The sequence below is a fragment of the Pseudopipra pipra genome, chromosome 1 (assembly GCF_036250125.1).
Source record: "Pseudopipra pipra isolate bDixPip1 chromosome 1, bDixPip1.hap1, whole genome shotgun sequence".
Taxonomy (NCBI): domain Eukaryota; kingdom Metazoa; phylum Chordata; class Aves; order Passeriformes; family Pipridae; genus Pseudopipra; species Pseudopipra pipra.
In genome coordinates this window covers 80,906,785-80,925,138 of record NC_087549.1, presented here as the reverse complement: position 1 = coordinate 80,925,138, position 18,354 = coordinate 80,906,785, and the positions used below count along the sequence as shown (strand labels likewise).

Genomic DNA, 18,354 nt, shown 5'->3' with positions numbered 1-18,354 from the left:
AATATTAGTCACAATTCCCAAAACATCCCTTGCAACTTTATATTATGTCCACTTTCAGGTACAATGACAAGTTCATCATTATCAATAGCTGTAAGTGATGCTAGAGCTGTAAACCTACTGAGTTCAGGGGGAAATCTCACACACCTTGCCTTCTTTCACCTTAAAATCATTTGTCACTGTAGTAGTGTTAGATGATAATTTTGCATTATCCAATGTGTATTGCACACAAATAACACTGTATTGCTAGAGTAGATATTTAAAGTGATTTTTTTCTCCACATAATGCACAGGTTATGGGTATGCCTTTACTCCTATTATCAAAACACACCAAACTGAGGTGATAGCATGAGTCTCTGTATTTAAGCCTCATTTAATAAGAGGGTCCTTAACAAAGCCCTCCTCTTTGAACCCTCCCACTGCATTCAGTTGCAAATCACTGTTTGGCTGACAAAGCCGTCGTCCTGTCCCCCACAGCCCCAAACCTTCTCACGCTGAGCACTGCGGCTCTATCAGCAGTAACATCTCTGTGAGGGGCAGCAACACCTCTTCCTGTGAGGGACTGTTCTTATTAATCAGGGGCACTGAATGGAAACCAATCAGATAGAGAGTCCCTTTTGCTTCTGCTCGCTGCCTGCCTGACTTAAAAGTGATGCTGGGAGAGAGAGAGCCCTAGAGAGATGCAAGTGCATTCAGCGCTGGAGATACGGTAACATGCAGAAGGGAGGAAGCAGGTAGAGAAGCAGCAATGAACGGACAGAGCTAGGCTCACGCTGACAGACTCGGTGAGTAGATTAACTTTCTTTAGCACCGGAATTCCTGACAGCAGAAGAGCAGATGCTTTCTTTAAGAGTGTGTTAAAGATGTCTTACAGACACTTTTTAGGGAGGGTGTGTGTGGAGGGGCAGAATCAGCAGAACACTTTGGGGGTATTTCTCTTATACAATTCAGAAACACCTCCCTGCACACTAAATTGCTGAAATCTAAACATTTGTTGCTGTATATATGACAACTGATGTGCATATTAGAAAACTAGCAATGCATATGCTATTTGGCAATACTATTTGACGTTACTCAGTTTTTATTGCCATATAGCAGTAATGATACAGCCTAACTTTTGTGCAGGATGCTTTTTCACCTGTCCAGATAGAAGCTATCCTCTTTTTCTTTCTTTCATATTTGTTTTTCTGATAAACATCTAGGATGAAAAAATAGAGGTCTTTACTACTACTAAGAATGAAGTACCAATGCTTTAGCTTGTTTTTCTTTCGTGGGAGTAGCAAAATTAGCGGGGTTTTTTAATGTGTTGTAGGGAGAAGTGGCAACTCAGGGTTCAGAAAGACTGAGATCTGAGGGAGATGTCCCTTTGGATATCCATAGCAGTAAGTCAACAGGCTTAAAGTGCAAGGATGCTTTCCAGAAGTGCTTCCAAACAACCTTGTCAGCCCAATATATATAATCAGAGATTCACACAAGAAAGCAAGACAGAAAGCACAAAAGGTCACACTGACCACTTGATTCTGAAGTAACCAGCAGAAAACAATTGCCCGATGAATGACATTTTGCCTTTTCTTCTCACATGCAAGAAACACGCTGTCACATCCACTCAATTTCACTCTATAAGCTTAAAAAACAGAATGATGCTTATGAATTAAAAGGAAATTTATATACTTTGCTGTTGTAAGGCGATGTGCATACAGTAGCTACTCACCTTGTCACAGAATTAAGTCATAGGTCAGAAAATAGAATGGTATTTTCTTAAGATAATTTCCATTTTCAGTAGACAAATTTACAACCAATGTGTCAGTCTTGCTTTTATTAAAGTCAGTGTTAAAACTTGTATTTTACTGAAATTACAGCAAGATTATATTTCATTGCTGAATGTTACACTAGCTACTCATGGTAAGGATAAGTATGGATAAAAACACAAGTGTGATACTTGTAATAGTTTCAGTGATATGATCAAAAGGTTTGTTTAATAAATAATGTTGGCTGTAGCGATAGGAATTGTTAATGACAGATCTTTAAAAATTGTTGTTTCCAAGTCATTTTCCCTATTTGAAATGTTAATTTCTATTCCAAAAATTGAGTGGACTAATTAAATATTAATAAGCCTTGTGTTATTATTTTTCTATGATTTTTAAGAACTCTATTTAAAGAACTATGTTAGTTTTAAAAAAAAGTATTTTGCTATCTGTATGTCAATTTGACAGGTAAAATACGTTACCCTGTCATTTGTACTTCACTATGTAATAATGTAAATTCAAGACAGAATTAAATATGTTTATAGCTAATGTGATTTTTTTATTAAAAAACATAAAACTTTTACAAGGTCACATAATAAAGTCAAATATCTATGAAAGAAATGATTCTTTTTTAAAGTTAGATAAACAAGATTAATTTTAAATGGAGAAATGTAACTGTATTAGTATTACTAATACGTACTAATCTTGTACCTAAAATTGTTGCCAAGTCTTTTTAAACTTGATGAGGTGATTTCAGCAATCAAATTTTTTCATGTTTATCCTGTGAATGAAGTAGAGTATTTAATTTCAGAGGTTGTCTTGCAGCCATTATTGTGGAAAATTATGTTTTGTATGCAACCAATACCTCTCACCTAAACATGAAAAGCAGTTTGGTGATGCAGTTTGTAGAGAAAATGTGGAGAGAAACAGCTCTGTCATATGTTTTGGACAGCTCCACAGTAAAAGTGCTTCAAGCTTTCAGCATTTGCATGCTTTTCAGCAGAATTGACCATTTTGAAAAGGCTTTCCTTCCCTTCAGGCAGCAGCCCATGTGCAGGGATCTGTGCTCTACCCTCACCTAGCTGTTGCTCCACAAGGATGCTGATCCCAGCAGCAGTTGCATGGTGCTGGCAGAGACGCCCTCTCATCATGAGATTAGCCAAAAAGGATGACTGCATTCCCCAATTTATGCACCAAAAAAATGTAATAACTCAAATCCACTAGTTTAAATGTCATCACCCACAATGCTGCAGAAAGAACTTAATTCTGACAGTCATTTATACCCTGGCATCAGGACATGGTTTCTGAATTTGTAAAATATGGGTTGCAAGTAATCTACTGGCAGAAGCATTTGAGAAGTAGAGCCAGAAAGTAACAGGACTGACAATTTCCTCTGAAGACAAGATTGTTTGGGAGATAAAACAAGGTAGACTAATGTCTCCTGTTGACTGATGATAACCGGACACGTGAAGGAACAACCATTACCTCAGAATTTTCATTTATTATAGGATGCCACAAACACACAGATTCTTACAACTGTTTTCAGAGAGAAACAGAAGCACAGAACTGTTCTCCTTTTCTTTCTCCTTCCCCATCTTTTCCCAGTTTTGAAAACTGTTCTGCAGTCATGGGAGGACCTTACTGAAAATCAGAATTCAGTAATGATCACTGACTAAAAATTCTCCCAATTTCTGCACAAACCTCATGCTTATAAAAAACCTGGATTATATAGACTGGGATATAAGACAGTAAGACACTATAGATATATAATGTTATGTGTTTCTTCTATGAAGTCAGAGCTATTTAACTGCAGAAGGCAACTGGAGCAAAAGCCTAGAGAAAAATGCATCTCCCACTCATATCAGAACGTCTTCTGAATTTCTAAGGCTTGCAGCAGGTGTTACATGCAAATGTTATCTGTAGAAGCACTAATGTTTGAACATGAATAGGGATGCCTGAAAGCTAACTGCATTCCACATGTGAGAGAGTTTATGAAAAGTCATTTGTAGGAATAAATCCAAAATTTTGCTAAAGGGGGTGGGAAGAGAAGGAAAATAAAGCAAGGAAATGAATAAAAAGGATTTTTATAAAAGCAGTCATTGTCATTTTAACAACCTTCTCATTTTGCCTTTTAAACACATGTGAAATTTCTGAATGGCAAAAGATGACTTATTTTCCTGACTCTCAGTGACTGATCATGATAAAAACCCCAGTGGCATCAAGGACTACTTGCTGAGCGTGATTGGAGAAGCATATCTTAAGCAGATCATATCACGTGTTTGCAGTACAAAATCCCAGCAAAACTGAGCCTTGGTTACTCCCAGGAAAATGTTGTTACTAACTTCAGGAGAAAGAAAAAATACTGGATGTATGGTGCAGCTCAAAAGAAAGCTCTAAAATGAGTATGTTTTGGAAAGAAAATAATTCTTTAATGCCTAGTATGTAAAGTTATTATAGAAAAGATAGGAAATTAAGTATACTACTTATAATCTCTGATCCACAATCTTGGAAAGATAACAAAAGGACGTGGGTGGCACTGTTTTCATCCCACACACAGGTATTATTGCACAGAAGGTTGACTTGATCTCAGTTATGGAGTAGCTCTGTGTCAGAGCCAGGGGTAGAATGGGGTCTCCCCTTTCACAATCCTTCAATTTCTCTGTATGAGTACATCAATATTCATATATCCTTGAATACTTAAATTTGATACCATAAACAACCACAGATGTTTCTCTGGAAATATATTTCTGCCACTGCAAAATAGAATGCTTAAAGTGATGGCTAATGTATTCCATTGTTAGTAAAATGCAAAAGTCTATAATTAAGTTTCACACTTTTTAACAGTAAGAGTAATAGCAACATGAAGACAGAATCATTTTAGATTCTGTTTCCCTATCTCATACAAACATAGCTTTCATATTCGCTAACTCCTGATACGAAAATGCAAATACTAGAGAGGTTTATGTAAGTAAAAATTTTGTGTGTGCTGGACAATATTCAAGTTGCTTTGTCCTCAAAAACCCTATTTGAGGGAAAAAAAACCCCAGCTTCATGAAAATTCTGCCTGGAAGGATATTACAGTTTTAGACCATGCATGTTGATACTTAGAGATTCCAATTTCCAAAAAATACTAACAGCATTTTCCTGTTGTATATAAGGATGTTAAGAAAAGCTTCTAAACCAATTGCCCAAATTCAAAACATGATCTTTGTAAATAACACTCAAGAAAGACTCTGTGAAATAAAGAAAACTGGGAATAAAGAAAACTGGGAATAGTATTTTTATGTTTGGGGATGGAAACAGTAGGCCTTTCCATCCTTTTAGACAAACTACACAACAACTTTCATAAGGAGATTATCTCAATTTACATATTTTTAATAGTTCAGTTGAAGTCAATTAATAATGCATACAGGTCTATTGGCAATACATACATGAATAATTAGATTTAGCCATTACTTTCAAAAAATTATGACCTATAATACTGATAATCAGTGGTGTAGAATTTGACATTTATATTTTGGCACCTCTTAAAAAAGAATTCAATAAAACATCGAGTTGTAAAAGACTGTTCAATAAAGGAAATGTAAAAAATATAGTGATCTAACAACCTCAGTTAAAGATCTTACCAAAATAATTGTTCTTTATTTCCTCTGTATTCCATCATTCAATATTTGCTCCTAGGGAGATGATGAAGAGGTAAAGTGAAAAAGATGTGAGTTGGGGATAAAGGAGAAGTTAATCCCATTACTTCTGTTTGAAAGAAAAGTAGGTTCAGTAGAAATTAAAATTAGTATTTTGAAATCCAGCAGTGATAAGTTCTGTATGACTGGAAAGTATCAGTAAACTATTCAAAGCTGGTTTTAACAAATACAAATAACCTCAGTTTATGAACAGAACTTTTATATATGTATATATATACATATATATACATTTATACATATATACATACAAATAGAAATGTAAACCCAAGCATAACTTATGCAAATTCTAAGAGGAATGATAAAATATTTTTAAAAAGAATATATTAAAATGGGTTTGTTTAAGTTTGCAGTGCTGTTTTCTGGATGAATTTGCCTGCTTACTTTGTTGTTTATCAAAATACTTTTACATGGTTTGAATTATTCTTTGTAATTTTTTTTTATATTAATAGATTTAAATATCAAGCTTTGCAGTGAGAAGCTATTGCAAAAAAGTTCTTTCTTCTGATTCTTAAGACATAGGTGCTGGTTGTGGGTAATCTCCTGGAACTCATTTTGCCTGTGTAGTAAAAGAAAAACAATCAGGAAAACATACTTATTTCAAAAGGAAACTCTTGTAGTTGTTTAAACTACATGTCAGGAGAGCTGTTTGTACTTGTGCCACATTCCGGAACCCGTATTTAGAATGACTAACATTTTGCAATAAGACTAGTCCCACTGAAGCCAGTGAAATTGCTTTTGTGCATTTCCCTTACCCAGAGTAAAAATAAGTGCTGAATCTGTGTTCTTATAACAATTCTATCTGATGAAAATTTCTATTTCCCTCAGAGTAAACATAAAAATATTATGTTACAGAAAATATTTTCCCATTTCCTGAAAGATTTGCAATAATCCTTACATTTGCTTCCCAAATGTAAAAGGTAATTTCACTCTTAATGAGAATTCAGACTTGCTGAAAAAATGGAAATATATTTAAAAAATAATGTAGACTCTTCATTCCTTTCTGTTAATAGCATCCCATGGATTACCAGAAACTAAGCCAGATCTTGCTCTTAGTGGTTTTAAATTTTTGTTATACATGACTTCTGTCCTTACTAAGACAGCTTTCCGGATTGTATTTATACCTTTTCTAGGGGTAAGATAATAAGTAAAACTTGTATTCTAAATAAAATTAACTAATCTCTTCAATTTCCTTAATGGAAATAGAACTACTTTATCTATAGCACTGAAGATATTGTTCTTTGCTTAGTAGTAGTAGTAGTAGTAGTAGTAGTAATAGCAGCAGCAGCAAGGCTGAGAACTCATGTATCACTTGAAGTAATGATTTTGTAACGTTTTAATAGCATTTGTCACATTTTGATAAAATCCAAGCTTCTGGTAGTGCCTGCTGTTCCCATTATTGTCCTTCTGAAAAATCTACCCATGATGGTGAACCATCCATGCGGCAAACAAAAGGACTTTCAAATAAGAAAAGTATATAATGCCTTTAATGTACTTCTAACCACTTTTTAAGGCAATTAAAGACGAGAAACTCTCAAAGAGGTTGGTACAGCTACAAGTGGCCAAAAAAACCCTACTGGTTAAGAACCTTTCCCTGAAGCTTTAATTCAAGAAAGGGGGAAATATCATCAGTGAAGTCAAAAGGGGGAGTAAATTAGGAAGTGGCTAGACTGCACCATAGTTTGATGGTTTTGTCCAAAAAAAAAAAAGAAACAAAAATTAAAATAAAAGATGTTCACCCATACTGAAAGGTTAAATTTAATAGATAATGCCTTAGGAATATACATAGTGTTGCACATTCAGAAATGTAACTCTTAGCACTGCTAGAATGAAAGATTTAGCACTTCTGACAATGGTGCTCATTATAATAATTTATTTGCCATTTGAACTTGTGCTCATGCAACTCACATTTACATTTCAGAGCAAATTTTCCTAACAGCTCCCTACAATGTAGATCCACAAAAAATAAACTTCTCAAATTCATAAGGGCCCTCTACGTTTTTTCTGTCCCAAATATGTTGAGACTCTAGTTCATAACGCTCCCAAAACTAGAAGCCTACAGGTTGAATAGATTTTTAACTACTTTAAAGATTATGTTTGCAAAGCATTTGTTTGATTAAATAGTGAACTGCAGTTATACACAGACACAGGACCATAGTTACCTTGATTACTCAAGAGATACACTCAGTAACGTCTAGTAATATATAAATGACGATTTCAAATAAATAGAAAAGATTTCCTAAAAATTGCATATGAGAACAAATGGTTCCTGTGTAGTTTGTGTCTAACACACTAGGAGAAGCATATATTCATAGTTTAAGTTTTGATTAGAACTAAAATGGGTCTTAAGGATTAACCAGTACAGGATTAAAGTTCCTGGTCTCATGACATAAAATGGATCTCAATTTCTATTTAAAAAGTATTTCACTACTTTTTAACTGGCAGATAAAGTGTATAAACTCAGGAGAAAGTGATACTTTTCTGAAAGTGCAGATAGTTAGAAACAGTAGCATTGTATGTCACTGAGAACTTTCATGAGATCTACATGTGGTGGTCCCAAACAATACAAAGCCAAGGCTTTGTATTTACATGCATTGACTAACCCCGTGTAATTGGTAAAGTGCTGAGAGCTATTAGAAGAAACCTTACCAACCTGGTACAAAGTATCACTAGCTGGAAGGAACGAAGGAAGGGAGAAAGGAAGGAGAGAAGGAAGGAAGGCAGGCTTCCTCTCCAAGAAGAGTAGATTAACAAAGTTGAAGCAGCATAAAGATGTATGCAAACAAGGAGAAGATTCTGGATTACTTGTTTTGAGGTAATTTAAAATGCAATAGTGTGGGTAGCTATAATAAAAATAGGACCAAAATGAATGCTATAATTTATCTATACCCTTTCTGTGCAAATAGCATCAGAATCAATAATTTGTACAGACTGAAAACCGAAATCTGAAAAAAATGCTTTAAGGAACATAAATAGGGGGACATTGCAGTAGAATTGAAAATAAATGAGTCACATTAATTTTCTGCTTCCTTCACCTCTAGTTAATTGGCACTAATTAAATTTCATGCTAGTCAGCCTGTGAGTTTAGTAGGTAATTAAAAAAAGCCCTGAAATTTCATTGCTTGTGGTGAAAATATACATGTATTAGTGTATACATATATCTATATCAGTATCTGTGTCACTACTGATATAATTTTAGAGGCAGAGGTGACATAGAGAGATTTAGAGATCTAGATATATCCACACGTATCTACATATATCTGTGTAAATATAGCTATACCTTTATATGTATAATTACATCAATAGAGATTTTTAAATTTTTGTTTTATTTTTTATTTGCTCAGCATCTGTGTCATGAAAGTCATGCATGTATTTGCACTGTAAGGTCTCCAGTGGCAAACTGAGTTCTAAACAGGAACTGGTAAGGTAAGATGCCTACATGCTCTGCGTTGAGGAGGACTCTGAAGGTCGTTTCAAGTTTCTATTCTATCACATCAAACCCAGAGAGGTAAATATCAGAGGAAAACACAGCAAAACATCTGTTCTGTCTACATTATCAATCCAGAATCATAGAATGGTTTGAGTTGGAAGGCAACTTTAAAGAACATCTAGTTCAACCCCTCTGCCGTGGACAGGGACACCTTGCACTAGATCAGGTTGCTCTAAGCCCCATTCAACCTAGTCTTGAACACTGTCAGTAACAGAACTTCTACAACTTCTCTGGGCAACCTGTTCCAGTGTCTCAACACCTTTGCTGTAAAATATTTCTTCCTTATGTCCAATCTAAACCTTTTCCTGTTTCAGTTTAAAGTCATTGTTTCGCATTGAGTTTTTTATCTACCAGTGCTCCCAAGTCCTTCTCAATGGGGCTGCTCTCAATTTTTTCATCCCAGTCTGTAATACTGGGAATTGCCCCAACCAAGGTGCAGGACCTTGGAATTGACCTTGCTGAACTTCATGAGATTTGCACAGGCAGAATCCTCAAGCCTGTCGAGGTCCCTCTGGATGATGTTCCTTCCCTCAAGTATATCAACTGCACCACTCATCTTAGTCTCATCTGAAAACTCTCTGAGTGTGCATTTAATCTCACTGTCTATATGGTTAATAAAGACATAAAATAGTATTGGTCCCATTAGAGAGCCTTAAGGAACACCACTGATTACTGGTTTCCACTTGGACATTGAGACATTGACAGTAAATTTTTGGATGAGGCCATCCAGCCAATTCCTTATCCATCCAACCTGTATGTCTCCAATTTAGCAGCAGGACTATTGTGGAGGCCTCAAAGGCCTTACAGAAGTCCAGGTACATGACCTTTGTAGGTCCTTGTCCACTGATGCAGTCAGTCCATCACTGAAGGCCACGAGATTAGTCAGGCAGGAGTCACCCTTGGTAAAGCCGTGTTGGCTGTCCCTAATTACCTCTTTGCCTTCCTTATGCTTTAACAGGAGGATCTGTTTCATAATCATACCAGGCACAGAGGTGAAGCTGACTGGCCAGCAGTTCCCAGGATCCTCTGTCAAATCAGCGTCATTTTATTCCTTCAAGATTATAGAAAAAAAATTCCAGTTCATTCAATAAATTTCTTTTTGAGGGAAAAATTCCATGAAAGAGGAACTTTTGACTATATCACATTAATACAATTACATGGCATGACTGGTTGGTAACTTTCAGTGAAGCACTTAAATAGCCATACACTGTCTACCTCATTACATGTATTGACAATTTTTGTACCTTCAGAAAATTCAAGCAATATTTTCAACATGGGCTTTTTAGCTTCTATCACTGTTTCTCATCTGAAAGAGTAAAGATTCAGGAAATCTGGAATCTTTTAGCTACAATGCAGTTTTTGGAATATCTTCAGCCTTACTGTGTGGTCATCTAAATGATCAGCCCCAAGGTAGACAAAGCAATATCTCTAATGACTTGAATTTAAATGTCCCTTTACAATGCAAATAAAAGTTGACTTCTTATTCCTACTTCACTTAATCTGTCCTGAAGTTTAGCTGTATCCTAATAACTGACAAGTCAAATGATGTGAGCATCTACTTTAAACAGAAATTTTCAACCCAGTAACCACTATCAAGTATCTGAAGGACAGCAAGGACAAGGAAGACATAGACATGTTCTTTGGGTTTTTGTAGGTAGTCAGTAGTCATTAATTCTAGGGCACACTGAACGAAGAATGAGATTTTCATCATTACCACAGAGCATCCAAGATTTTTTATACTATTTATAAAAAAAGACAATTGAAGATTTCAAGATTTAAATATGAAAGTAGTCATAGAACAAAGTTACCAAACAAGCAATTGCTTTCTCAGGTGTGGATGGCAAACAGCAGCACCAATCTCGTTTAAAAGATGGAGAACTGTTATTTGCCCTGAAATATAATGGTGTTCATATTTGAAGGCAGCATGTATTGTAGTGGTTTTTTTTTCTTCAAGACATGGAATGTTACCATATGATATGTTAAACAGTTGTAACTAGGAATTGATTTACCTTAATACTCTTCCGGTAATATTCATTACTGTATGTTAAAACTTGTAGGTTGCCTCACTGAGAATTTAATGAGTATTTGTCAATGTTCATTTGTTTTATTGACTACGGTCCTACAAAAGTACATGCAAAAGAAATTTAAACTCAGTGTAAAAAACTCAATATTAAATGCAAAAACTTACATATCCTATATTTTGGTGATATATATATATATTTATATTTATGTGCATTTATGAGCATAAATAAGTGTAATTAAAAAGTAGCAGCTGAAGTACTTAGTCATGAGAGTCATGTACATTATAATTTCTTAGAGTGCATTTGGTCGTGAGCGGGAGTACCACAATATCCCAGTAGAAACTTAATTTACATGAAGCCACTTACAAAAATTATTATCTGAAAGAATGGCAGCAGTATCGTAACATTTCCAACATTTATCTCTTTTCATACTCTGTACAACTCCCTTGGATCTAGCCTCACTGCCTTCTGGAGCAACCAGCCCCATTGTATTCCTGCTGTGGTTTGAGCCAGAAAACTATTGAGTTTTATGGGGACAGAGAGACCTGCTGATTTGAAGAGAGGAAAGTAGAGAGTTCAGAGGTATCCTTGAGTGATCCTCAACCTGAAGGAAGCGAGGAAAAAGAGGGTGGCAGCCTCCACTGTAGTGTGATGTATCAGCAAAAAAATCCTTTTCCCTTATTCTGGAGATGAAACTGGTGCAACAAGTGTAGGAAAAGATCTTTCTCCTTACTCCAAGTCTCACTGATCTGTTATCCAAAAGAATTAATGTCATCATCATGTTTATCTTAACAATTTATTGATATGACATATTGAGAAGGTTAAGATTAAGAATCGTTACTGTCTGTACTCCATCATTAGGAGAACTCCAGGAAAGGCCAAGAATTGGGCTAAAGCAACCCGGCCTAAGTACATGTACCCACAGCACTGGATATCCAGAGCTTATCATGCTCTTAGGGCAGCCATTGTTCAGATGAGTTATATACTCTTCTATCATATTTATGTCCCCTGATAGTCACTGCCTGGCAAAAAATTATAATAATTAAGTAATATAAAGGTTAATATTTCTGCATTCCCCCAACATGGAAAATACTACCTATTAGTTAAGTGAAAGTCAACTTATCCTTTGTAAATTAAAGATACTGAACCCAGTTCTTACAGAACAGCACAATACTACCTAGATCACTAGGGATACACTGGTTTAAGTGAATGTTTCTCACCCTATGAGACTGCAAATTTTTAAGGAATCCATTTCTAGGACACCTACACAAAAATATACAGGGCAATTACAAGCAGATTGAAATTTGTCATACAGAATCCCGCTTTCTTGATGGAAAATACTTATAGTGTCTGTAATCTGTACTAATCAAAAAGGAAAAAAAATAGAATAATATGTATCTACTGCATTTTCAATAGAAAATGGTTTATAAAAAAAGATATGTGGCCTAAGTAGCCTTGTTTGTGTTCATAGATTGAAAATACTGGAGGAAAACAAAGGCAGAGATTGTGAAAGAATAGGGAGTGGAGAATTTTTTATTCATGCTTTGTTTTGATTTTGATACCACTAAGAAATCTGAAGGACAAGACAATAATCAGGAAGGCACAGACAGTGAAGTTTTAAAAAAGAGATGTTTTAACCATTCTAGTTTTAATATGAAGCTATTAACAAGTTGCATAGATACAAGCCTGCATTTTTTAAGTTCAAGTTTTGCCTTTGACTTCACCTTAGATAAGAATAACCAATTAATTTTACTTCTGAATTTGAATCCTGTCAATTTCCTGGTACAACAGGATAGTGCAAACAGTCATAGTTTGTTGTTCAGTAAAAAAAATACATGAACTCGAATAATAGGCTTTTTCATTGAGCATAGAATAAAATACTGAAACCTTGAAGAAGAAACACTAGAACACAAGAAAATTATACAAATACTATTATCACATCATATGCAGTGTCTTTGCAAAGATATGATTCTATCTCACTGATCTGGAAGAAGATCACTGCTATATTAGAGACCAAGTAAATTAGTATTCCCATTGTGTCCCTCAGAAATTGCCAATTATCAGTCAGTAATTACAACAAAGTATTTCAAAGTGTTCTATGAGAGCAGTCAAGTATAAGCTTCAGGTAAACAACAGAAGTGCACATAGTCCTGATGTAAAAAGCTCATCATGGTCCAGCTGAATATTCCCATGGACATCAGTAACATTTAGATACAATCTTTATAAAGGGAGGAAATATTGTCACAGTCATTAACAGGCCAAGCAGAGGACTGGAGAGCTGCAAAGGGACAGAAAATGCACTGCACGCTTGAGCAGCAGCTTGTTCAGGAATGCCTGAAGTGCCTGACCCTCACCAGGGTCTGCAGGCTGGGCAGTAGTAATAGGGTGGAAATGGTCAACTGTTGTACAGTAAGGGCTAATGTTAAATTATTAGATATTTTTCTTTCCAGTCTCTTCATATCCTTCCTGCTGCACAGAGGTCAGTATGTGTGCAGAATCCATGTTAATTTGTATAATGTGCAAGTGTATATAAAGTGAGTAGACAGCATTACATTGCAAAGTCAATTATAATACAATATGTGAACAAAATTATTTGAATAACTTTTTTTTTAAATGCATTCTGTTCTGTGCAGAAGTCATCAGTATTCAAACAAATAAGTGGAATAAAATCCATGTTCCTTTTAAAGTAAATGTCAGAGGAAAGAGTATTGCAAAATGCCAACAGACTGATTACTGATACATCAGAAGATAAAGTTAGAGGAAAATACAGATAGTGTAAAGAGGCTTCTTTCTGCATAGGTTGGGAGAGAAAGTATAGGTTCTTCAGCTACCAAAATGAGATTGAAATATAATTTTAGTATAACTTAAAATTTTATAAATAGAATATTGTGAACTTATTGTTTATAAAAAATAAATTAATTTATTAGATAAAATAAATATTTATACATGAGTACTACATAATAAGAACAATAGCTAAACACACAGTACAGATTTATAAATTGTAGAGAGCGCTAAAAATCTTTGGTTAAAAAAATCAAAATCAAATATATACATATAAAATGTTGAAGAAGCCATGGCTTTAGAAGGCATTCAAATGTATATATCACTGAATAAAATTTCATTAAAATTAATGACAGACAAAATGGAAAAACCATAGAAATGCAGCAGAAACCTAACCGCAAGCCACTGCAGTTAGCAGAATATTTTTACTGACTTATATGACTTGGAAGAAAGTTCTATGTCCTGAAAATACTAAAACAGGGAAAAATATGAACAATGTTATGCATACCTAAGAAGAGAAAATGCAGTGCATGTAGGAAAGGGAAAAAAACCCAAAACATCCCTACAAAAATTAATTGCATATTGAAATAATGTCGTGTGTAAGTGATGAAGCAAAAAAGAATGGAAATAAGGAGTGCCTTACCACACTTAAGCTTTGAACGAATGCCAAAATAAAGACATACTGAAATAAACACATCAGAAAAATGCAGAATACATTGGCTTTCAGAAAGAAAATGTAAAATTATAATTTTATGAGTCATAGAGAAGTCACCAGAAATTGGGAATTCCAACTATGAAGTAACTACCTAAATTCTTAGTAAGGCCACTTTTTAGTGTAGGTGAAGATACAACCTGCATTAAAAACAGACAGTAATTAAGTAATCATAGTTCACTGTACAACAGAGGACTTACATGATTAAAACAAGACAAATTGAAATTATGAATGTTTTTGACTTTGTTATGGAGTATTCAAAGTCTGATGCCACGCAAAAAAACTTCATTGAATATAATTAGAGGAAACATGAACATATTTTCAAATGCCAACAGGGAAAACAGAAAGTAAAAACATGGCTAGAGTAAGCACTTTTATTTTTAATTACATTTGCAAGGATCATATCCAAATGACGAAAGTTTCACATGTAGCATATTTTTTGATGCATTGTCTTTTATAATTTCAAAACACACAAGCTGGTGTCAACAAATGTATTTTCTTACGTATTCATCAGGACAAAAAGGGGCAGCTATAGATCAAGAAAGTTCAACCTCAAGTTCATAATTTCTTTTCTGATGACTTAATAGCGGCTGATAATGTATTTTTTTATGGTATGAAATTAACTGCTCTGTAAGATTATTCACTTTCATTATGACAGAAATGGAAGGGGGGTTCAATCTGGAAATTAAGATAAAGGATTCCATTTTGTCTTAGATAACAAGGCCTTCAATAATTAAAGTGATGTTATTATTTCATCTAAACTACTAAAAAATTCCATGTCACAACAGAAATGGTGAAGTAGAAAGCTGTTTTGATATTGTAAGGCAATAAAATAAAAGATCATGAAATATCAATGGTAAAACTGAAAAGCACAAATTTTAAAAGATACCAACTAAAGAATGTCTCTTTTACAGGAAATTTGAAAAAAATGCTGGTAATGAGAGTAAATTAAAAAAGGTGAAATATTCTCAACAAATAAAAACTTGTTGAAGATAAATATCTGTAAATGAACTTCTCTTTTTTTGTAGATTTTGAGTTCAAATGTTGGATAATTTGAATGTTCGAATGTTGAATAATTTGCTGGAGCAAATTATTGGGAGGCCAAGTCACAAGCTGTTACAAGGTGCATCATAGGCTGGATTGACCATAGGTCATAAAGAGATATGAGATAAGAAAAAACTACTAAAGAATTTCAGACTGCAGAACAAACTTCCTAGATGCTTTTTTTCAGCTAAAGTCTTTTAAGGTGGAATGCTTATTCTGTTATGCTTTGTTTAGTTGTTTGCTTTACTCAAGAAAATCTGCAGTCCTTCTTGTCTACTTTGCAATGGAGTCACTCTTAAAACTTATCATAACCCAAATAACACAGAAATTTTCCTAAATCTTATCTATATATTTTATTGCAGTAGGAACTGTTAGGTGACTTCAGATACCACCGGAATAAATATTGATTTGTGTGAATGATGGTTACTCCCAGACATGTGTATCTTTAATGTTCCACTAAAAGTAGTAGAGACTCTTAAATACATGGAGAAAGTACTGTTATTAAGTATATTTCCAGTGAGAAAAAAATCTCAAAATAAATGAAACCATAGATCCAGTGTAACGTATCTGTTACAGAACTTCTGAACATTTATAAAACTAGTTTAATTTCTGGGCCCACTCATACTTAGCAGCTCTGAAAAAGTCAGATCCATGTTTCTTGAGACGTTTAACTGGAAAAAGTGATTCTAATGTACAGCCAAACTTTATCTAACAAATAGATGCTATGGATGGAATGTTTACATTTAACTTTATCCACTTCTCTGAAGAATACTTATTCTCCTATCCTGCAGCTTTGTTGTTCTCAAGTGTTTGTAACCTCTCTCCTTTTTCCTCATCTCCTTGATGCACTTACTTTTTCCTTCTTATTTACTCAGCATTCATTTCACCATGGTTTAGATTACATAGTTCAGGGTATGAAGTTTCATTTTACTTAAGAATAGGAATGAAAATACTAGAAGAAATCACATTCTATACAAGGAGGAGCATATTTTCATATATGCTTTCAGCCACAGACTTTGTATTTGGACTTGAATCTCTAGGATGTGGTCTGTCTTTTCTCAGTGACCAAATAGGTCTGTAATATCAACATTTATGTTTCTTTCTGCCAATTACATTGCTACAAAATAAATGAGATATAGTCACAGATAAACCATCAGGAGAGCTTTTTATCTATAAATCAACATGAAAATCAAATACTTTAATTAAAAAAAATATTACAAAGCAATTAAACAGCTGTGAATACTCCTCTGACCCTAAGAATACCACAAGTCCTTCCTCACATAGGTTGACTGGGCTGTGCCGGAAGCCCAGTGTGGCACAGAGAACTCTCAGGAAGAGGAAAAGAGAATGCTGAAAAGAAATTATGAAAGTAAAGCCCATATTATTCATCACTATGTGCTTTTCTATTCTACTCTTTCGGATACATTGTTGTCCACTGACCTTTCAGATACGAAGGCAATCCAGTCCATTTTTTCCAAAATATAGGGAATGTATTTCTGAATACTGTGTTCCTCCAAGCAAAGGTTTAATAACTGGATGTCTCATCGGTATTAAGAGTGATATTTTATGTCAATCTCACTTTTTACAGAGATAAGCACAGTATGTTTAGAAAATACCTCAGGCACTTTCCTTTGATAGTTGTGTATATATATATTCTATTTCAAAAGACGAAAAAAAGTAAAAGGACACTAATCTCTTTTCTCAAAATTGATAAAATGAACGCAGTGGAATTAAGAGCAAGAAAAATTATTCCAACCTTTTTTTTTTTTTATGACAAGATGTTTTGTTAAAGCATATTTGGGTTTAGTGTAACCATTTCACTCAGCTCCATCAAGATCATGAACATGTATTATCTAGTTTTGGGCTGTATTGCTTATCAATATAAAAAAACAAAAGAGTAAAAAGCCACCTCAGAGCAAGCATCATCTTTAAGAAAAAAGGAATAGAAGAATTTATGCAGTGGAAAGATATAGTATAATGTTATGGCTCCCTCTTTTGGATAGCAGATATCTAGTATTCAATAATAAGAAAACTCATTATGCCCTTAATGCAAAAAAAAATAACACAAGACTCTACTTTTCCCCCAGACCCAGTGTAACAGTAATTAATGCAGTCAATATAAACAAGATTTTTGTCAGTTTCTTGCAAAATGCAATAATATTGCAGGTCTCTACATTACATAAAAATAGACATGCACTTCCCAGACAGCACTGTAGTTAGAATATTTTTGAAATACGTTAAACATTAGTCTATCAAGTACCTATAAAAACTGGAACATGAAATTCTCTGATGGATTGCTCTTTATTTTAGCAGTGTTGTTGATACAGAATAAAGAACAATAAATGGAAGATTGATGAAAGCACTTAATCTAACTTACCCTCTGGACAAGTGACCAGAAAGGAACAAATTTTATTCCTAAAGTGTTATTACTTCATTTATAACTGTGAGTGAAAAATAAAATGAATGGTCATGTGGATTCTTTGCTTAAAATTTTCAGCATAAATACAGCTTAGTTGAAAAGCCACAGATTTATATGCATTGATTTGGGGAAATTTTTAAACATACCTTTGAAGAATAAAAAGAAGTATAGTATTTTTAGAATTAAAAAAAAATAAATCTGTAAAATAAAACATGCTTTATTAAATGGGAAAGTGAGAAAAGAGTAAAACTGTTAAAAGATGTAGATCAACACAAAATAGTGACTCCTAACAGAGCCTAAACTCCTATGGTTTAAGATTTTTCCTAATGTAAAAACTGGTAATCAATGCTAGCTTTATAGACATTGCTATTTAATTCTGAATTTGGATTTTGCTTTCACAAGTATTGGCAGCATACCATCATTCTTCTACATTAGTATCTAAGCATAA

At 34.2% G+C, this 18,354-nt stretch overlaps 1 protein-coding gene across 1 annotated transcript in view; it reads left to right on the top strand.

The window, feature by feature from the left end:
* Positions 1 to 414: 414 nt before the first annotated feature.
* CDH9 (cadherin 9) overlaps positions 415 to 18,354 on the top strand; it is a 101,355-nt gene continuing 83,415 nt past the window's right edge. Inside the window, exon 1 of the mRNA XM_064662172.1 lies at positions 415 to 781. The gene's annotated coding sequence lies outside the window, so the exon portion shown is untranslated. The remainder of the gene's footprint in view (positions 782 to 18,354) is intronic.